Source organism: Akebia trifoliata, chromosome 5 (assembly GCF_017979445.1).
Source record: "Akebia trifoliata isolate Shusen 1 chromosome 5, ASM1797944v1, whole genome shotgun sequence".
Taxonomy (NCBI): Eukaryota; Viridiplantae; Streptophyta; class Magnoliopsida; order Ranunculales; family Lardizabalaceae; genus Akebia; species Akebia trifoliata.
In genome coordinates this window covers 9,622,952-9,630,331 of record NC_141379.1, presented here as the reverse complement: position 1 = coordinate 9,630,331, position 7,380 = coordinate 9,622,952, and the positions used below count along the sequence as shown (strand labels likewise).

The window sequence follows — 7,380 nt, the reverse complement described above, 5'->3', positions numbered from 1 at the left end:
ATAAAAGAAAAAACAAACTAAGTGCAAATCCACTGTACATCTGAGTTCATTGTCAATCTCATAAAAGAATTAATATAGTTGATCAAAAGATAAAAAGAAATTATAAACATCAGTTATATATTTTCAAGCACATCATTGGATCTGGCTGGGGTCTTATCAGATAGGGACATGGTTGATCCAAAACCAATCCAATCAATTATCAAATTGGGTCCATATCAGTACCCGAATTACTCTATCAACCAAATACTTCATAACAGATCTATATTTGATAAGAAGACATTTTTATAGGTTGATCTTCAACATGAAGACATCGCACAAGCCAGTACATCATACCCTTATTTTTATTTATTGAAAATATACAACACTACGTGAAAACTGAAAAATTCGACAGAAAAAATTGACAGGCCAAGGCCCACGAATTTTAGAAACTGAATTTTGACAGTCTAGGATCGTCGAAATTCTTGGTGTTGCCAGATTTGACGGCTTAGAGTTGTCAAATTTCTCTCATCATTCATTAATTTGACAGTTTCAGCCTATCGAAAACAAAAAATTGACAATGAAAAATTCGACCCCTTTGTCTGTCGAATTTTATGAAATTTGACGGTCGAGTGTTGTCAAATTTGGGCTTTTTTCACATTGTGCGAGATAAACATAGTAGCTTGCTGTTTGGATAGTATACAAGATAATATAAACATAAACTCAATCTATAACCAAAAAAACTTGAACAGTGATCAATTAAGCTCAATCTAAAAATAAAAAACCAATTTTTAAAATAGAAGTATCAAATTCACAAATATGTGATAAACAAATAAAAATCACAGGTTTTTATTCTGAATGAAAAAAAAAAAAGAAAAAGAATGCCTACCTCTGATCGGCGATAATTAACGGAGACGATCATGCTTTAGGAAGCCTATACACATGGAAAAGATGAGGTGTGGGTTAGAGCAACAAATGAGATGCGATCGGTCTAAGGAAGAGTGCCACTTCAAGTGGCGTTCTAGGTTGTTGTTGGTAAATTTTCAAAAAATCATCTATTTAAATTTTTTTTGAAATATTATTTTATTTAGATTCCTTTTTCAATAATTTCCCCAAGTACTAACTATGCTTCATTTGGAAAAGTATGTAATGTTTTCAAGTCTCATCTTATACCATAGATGCTTTGATTGGTAGTGGCAGAACATATTTTATATTAGTTGTACTTCATTTGACAATGTATGTAATGTCACCATTTATAGCAACTTTAGTTATTTTTTTGCATGAAATGGTTGAATGAATTGAAATTGACTTGTGAGAAGGGGGGATTCTAAATCTCACTACAAAATTTTAGGTTTTTAGCGGGGGTCAAAAACCGCCGCAAATACCAAAAAACCGCCATTATTAGTAATAGTGATGGCCGCGTGTAACGCCACTATAGGTGGTGTCGCTAAAGGACATATGGAGCCCTATAGTGGCGGTCAAAAACCGCTGCTAATAGATTGTATTACCGCTGCAATAGATATGTGAGTCCTATAGTGACAGTCAAAAACCGTCGCTAATATATTTTATTACCGCCGCTATAGATATAAGTGAGTCCTATACTGACAGTCAGAACCCGCCGCTAATAGTGTATTACTGTCGCTATAGATATGAGTGAGATCTATGGTGATGGTTAAAAACCGCTGCTAATTAATTTTTTACCATAGCTATAAATACAATTTTGAATGCTTATAGTGACGGTAATGGCCACCGCTAATAAGATTTATTTATTTATTTATTTTTAATTTCTTTTATTTTAAAATTATTTGTAATTAAATACTATTTTTATACAACCTGTCAATTAAACACAATTACTTAGTAAATCAAATCAGTTAAGAGACAAATACAACAAAATAATAAGTCGATTGAATTAAGAGTCATGCTTATAAATCCATGTTTATCACTCAAAAAACAAAAGCTATCTATCATGGTGGTTGTTGTGGACATTGATCATTGTCGGGTTGATTGTGCTGCTCATCAACCTACAATTCATATACATTAATCAAATTAGTCATATAAATAAATATTTATTTATTAATAAAATATTTTAAAACACAACATATTCTATTGTCGGTGAGAATTTACCTTTCTCATTAGAGTAATGATCAATTCATTGAGTCTCTCCACCTCAGCATCTCTCACAATCTGTTGTTCCTCCAAAGACTCTAATTTCTTTTTCAACCTATGTACCTCAGCAGAATCGCTAAAGGAATTTTCAAAATATGATGCAAATAATTTGATGGGAGTCGGCCCCAGGCCGACACCACGAACACGACCATGTCTATCAGGACCCAAGACCTGAGATAATACATCATTTCAACTTGTAATATCTTGAGAGCCTTCTGGTAATAGACTCAAAAGTTCTTTTATCTTGTCCTGCAAAATATTTAAAAAATTCTTAGTATCTTCAAATTCAGATATTAGCATAATTAGTTAATGTTTAATAAAAATTATTGTAAAAACAAACTTACAATCTTCTCCGCCATGGCCAAATCATTGGACTTGTGTGTCATGAGAAATAAGATTGCTCAACTTGGCTCAGTATTCGTTGAACTTTTTAATTTCTATGTGTATCATATTAAGACAATGACAACAAGATTAGTTTATAATATAAATAATTAGGCATGAAATAGATAGACAACATAATATAAAAAAAATTATACCTCATCACAATTTAAAACACTTACACTGCAATCTTGGTTCAGCATTCTCACATGAGTCAGAGTATGTCTCCTGCAATGTCAAGTTGTTATCCATGATGAGTTTCAAATTGTCAAAACAAGAAGATGTCTACTAGCTTAATGAGTTGGGATTGATAGACTCATGAAAAATGACTCATATAAAAACAAATCACTATAAATATAAAAACAGATCACTATAAGCGTGGTGCGTTTATTGTGTTTTTTATTGCAAAAAATTAGTTATACTAATTGAAATACAAGTAATTATCATGAATGTCATTCCCCTGGTGTGACAGAGGAGACTCTATTTCATTAAAACATCCCATCTTGTTAAACAACATTAAGCATCATAAACAAAAGATATATATCTAAAAAAATGAGTATTCATGAAAGAACCGTGATTAAGAGCCGGTTACAAAAGTTTATAAAGTAGCTTAAGTATCAAGGACGAGCCATGTACAAGTTGTTTTGTGGATGGAGAAGCATGTGTTGTGTGTGATAACAACTATAATACTCATAGTCACAATGTCGTCATCTGCATCCCTTCTCCCTCGGTTAAAAGGGATCGAGACTTACAAGCAAGGAGGATCTTCAGAATATGGGATTAAATCTGAATTTCTGGTGGAAGAAGACTACGTGATCTACAACCCTACACCTATAACGTTTCCTGGTGGTGAAGCAGGGCCCATTCCACATGTTTCTACTCAGTTTACATCCGATATCAATGCTACTGTTTCTAACTCAAAAGAAACATAGTATGGCTGTCTTCTCTACTGGTGTTCTTGTACATGTAATTAGATCCAAAATTTGGTTTTTATGATGCAATAGTTAACATAATATGTTGTACTACCATCTCTTGCTTTGTTCCTCACTACAATTTAATTTTGAAAACCATGTTAGCACATATACAGAAGAAAGTAGGCCATCTTAGGTTCTACACAACAAGGATCCTACCCACTATTGCATACCCTAACAGATCAAAAAGATGATGGACGATATAAATATGCTGCAAAGAGTTTTTAAGATATACAAATAATCAAAGCATATTGTAGCCAAACCAAGATCATCTAGTGTGATTGAAATTCACACCATGCCAAAATGTATAAGCTTCAAGTCATACATCTTAAGGGTAAGAGATAATTTACCCATCCGAAAATTTACATTAATCTAGTGTTCTCGGATACATCTTTTTTTGGGCTATTGTAAGTTGCTCTGCCTCTACCATCACATTACCATAGACATCTTTCAATTGTTTCTTCTTTTCTAATTGGGATTTGCGAAACTTGTAATGAAATGGATGTCCTAGAGAGGTGTTCTTTTCTAGGACCAACAAAAAAACTTCACCAACTTATTATTGAATGGATGCAAAAGCAGATCCAACAACCATTGCCAAAATACATCATTTATTTTATATTCGAAAATGCATCTACTAATCTTTTTTTTCAAATGGAAATCAATGAACTACAAAAATCATTCCATCGAGGCAAAAATCATTTTGAATGTTAATTTTCTATCCCTCACAAGTAGTTCCATTAGATCTTAATGTTCCAATTGCATATTTAACCAAGATATCTGGTATTCAATGTAGTATATGTTTTCCTTGAATGTTTCTGACCATCTAATATCTTATATAAACTTGTATTTTAAAGAGGTGTAGCAACTTTGTGAAATGGAATATGGAGTTTGACACAAATGACTTAGCTGTAGTACCTCCTGATGTGCACAACACCAAGTGTATGTACCTTTCCTTTACAAGCCATTCATACACTCTATAAAACTCAGACCTTTCATTTTTTTAAAAATCCCAGAATGCTTGTTAAGTGCACAAGTGATTTACCTGTCTTGTAGAAAAGTGTCTTTGGCAATCCTCTTATCTACTACTGCAACCTTTGCATGACAGGCATATTTCACAAATTGAAGTGATTTACCTGCATATTTGCATACTTTAAAATCTCATTTACATATTCATTTCCAGAAAATGAAGCATGATGAACAAATTGAGAAGCATCTGCTATGAAGGTAATGCATGTCCAAAATGAACAAAACCAGTATAGTAGTGTTTAAGATATTATCTATTGAATGAAATAGAAAGAATAACAGGAAGGATGTGTGCTGCCAGAGCAAGCATAATTATGCTACATAGCACTATAAAAATGCAATGCGAGAATCCGAGAATCTGAGAATCAAATGGATAACAGTGTAGTATTTTTATAAGAAAACTTTTTTAGCCTAAACAGGTCCTTTGAAAAAATTTATTTCTAGAAAAAAGATCAGCCAAACAAATTTTATCCAAATGAGCCTTAAAACTCAGAGAATCAGAGAAGTATTCTCAAAGGAAACACAATCACAACCAATCCAAGAAAACACCACTACATAAAGCAGCAAATCAGATTGTCACAATGTTAATTAATGAACACAAATAAGAAAAGATATGAAGATTGACTAAGTATATAACTATAGTTGGAGAATTATGTTGCTGTTGTGGCTGACCATGTTACTCAAGATCTAGAATGTTAGACGATTCTTGAGATAGACAACACATGACACGTGAGAACCATCTAATGGTCTAGACCTTGACACGACGATCTGGCTTTTAGGGTTGAAGATAAACTACAACAACCAACAACCATTCTATATGAAGAAATGTTCGTAAATAATGTGAAACTGAACTTAAAAGGATTCAGCAGTGAAAGAAATGTTTCATAAACTCACCAGTGGAATTACTACAAGAAAGTGAACAACTCTGAACTTGAAATTTTTTTTCACTATGTGAAGCTCTATTTGGGAACAGAGAATCATCTGTAAATTGATACCAAAATTTCTCAACCAAAACATTCTAAAATGGAATGAAACTTCAAACCATGGGCTACGACCAACCCAAAATAAGAACAATTTAGATCTACCAAGGTGGGATAAGTGTAAGGTATAACTTGATCTCAAATCTAAAACTGATTTAAGCATTTTGATCTTTAAATCAATCTATAAAATGGAATAATTGAGATCGATTTGATCTCCAATCAAACCAAAGTGGAAATCGCCATTTGATCTCAAATCAATTTGAAGTCTTAAATCGAGTGGAAACCATTTGATTAAATCGAAAGAGAAGATGCATAAAGAAAGAGACGAAGAAGAAGATACCTGTTAAAAAGAGCAGATTTCTGCCATTAATTCTAAAAACCCTAAAATCGTAGTTGGAAAGGAGAGGAGAAGATACAGAGAGCAGAGAGAGTGAGATAATTTCGGCCATTTTGTTTAAACCATTTGATTAAGTTGAATGAGGAGATACAGAGAAAGAGAGAGAGAGAGAGAAAGAGATGATACCTCTTCTATCAAATTTCCGCCATTAGCAAAGGAGAAGAGAAGATACAGAGAGAGCAGAGAGAGAGATATTTCAATTTGGTAAATTCGCGTGAAGAGTTTTGTGAATAGTTGTATGGAGAAGTGATTTGGTAGATGGGGAGCAGCGGTGGTAAGTATAAGACGAGTTCAATAGCGACGGGAATTTTTTGGCCGCCACAATAATAGTGTCGCTAAAAACTAATAATTTTGTAGTGTCTGTTTGGGTTCGATTCTTTTTTTCTAGCTTTGACTTCATATTTTGAGTAAGGGTAATGTTTAAGGTATGGGGTTTTAAGTGATGGGATTATTATAGCTCATTAACCAGCTTTCAGTCTGTCCTTTTTTTATTTTTTAAATATTTATAATTACTTATTTGATAATATTTATTTTATAACTGATTATACTGAAATGATTTTTAGTAAAAATCAATTCCAAAAATACAATCAATTATCTTTGTTAGAGAATAAGATGCATTGTATTAAGATGTTGTATCATTGTTGGTGTATCTCATCACAAATGGAAGATTGTGATAGAGGATATTTTAGAATATTTATTGATATATAGAATATATTAATTAGGATATTCTATAATATTATATTAAGCTAATTTTCATATATCTTAGTTGATGTAATCTCCATAAATATTCTATTAGGGTTTATGTAATATTCATCGAATAATTATCAATAAATATTTTAGAATATCTTCTATCAAAACCTTCCATTTGTAATGAGATACACTGACAATGATACAATGTATCTCATGCATCTTAAAACAATGCATCTTATTCTCTAACAATATTCAAGAAATTCAGTCAAATGAGACCTAAGCCGTGGGTTGTACCTTATAATTTTCCTTTTCAATGACCACATTAGCACATGTCATCTCATCTATGGTTAATAAAATTTTTAAAAAGGAAAATGCTGGAATGACACAAACGGAGACACTAAGGTAGATAAAAAAAACTTAAAGAAAGGAGTAAATCTGCCTTAGTTATTAGTGAACACAACTAGAGACAAACTCCTTTTCATTTCTTCATTCACACAGCTACAAAGAACATCACCACATCCTCTATTTAAACACAAAGACTAAAATAAGAAAATTACATTGAATATTGTACAGCTGGTAGCATAAAATCTAAGATATGATCCAAGATATGCTCTTAGAGAATCCCAAGATATTCTCTATTTAGAATCCAAGACTTTCTCAATCAATTTGTTGAGATTTCCTTAGCTAGTCAAGCTACCATTTTGGGTTGAAGTTGTTGCCATAGATATGATCCAAGATATGCTCTTAGAGAATATCCCAAGATATTCTCTATTTAGAATCCAAGATTTTCTCAATCAAT

General features: G+C 32.3%; 1 long non-coding RNA gene across 1 annotated transcript; it reads right to left on the bottom strand.

The window, feature by feature from the left end:
- Window positions 1–1,823: 1,823 nt before the first annotated feature.
- LOC147401425 (uncharacterized) lies at window positions 1,824–6,242 on the bottom strand. Its single transcript, XR_015178207.1, has 6 exons — window positions 6,018–6,242; window positions 4,534–4,624; window positions 2,703–2,748; window positions 2,487–2,579; window positions 2,101–2,391; window positions 1,824–1,997 (listed from the first exon to the last, which is right to left on the bottom strand). It is a non-coding gene; the product is annotated as an uncharacterized LOC147401425 (long non-coding RNA).
- Between the last annotated feature and the right edge of the window lie 1,138 nt (window positions 6,243–7,380).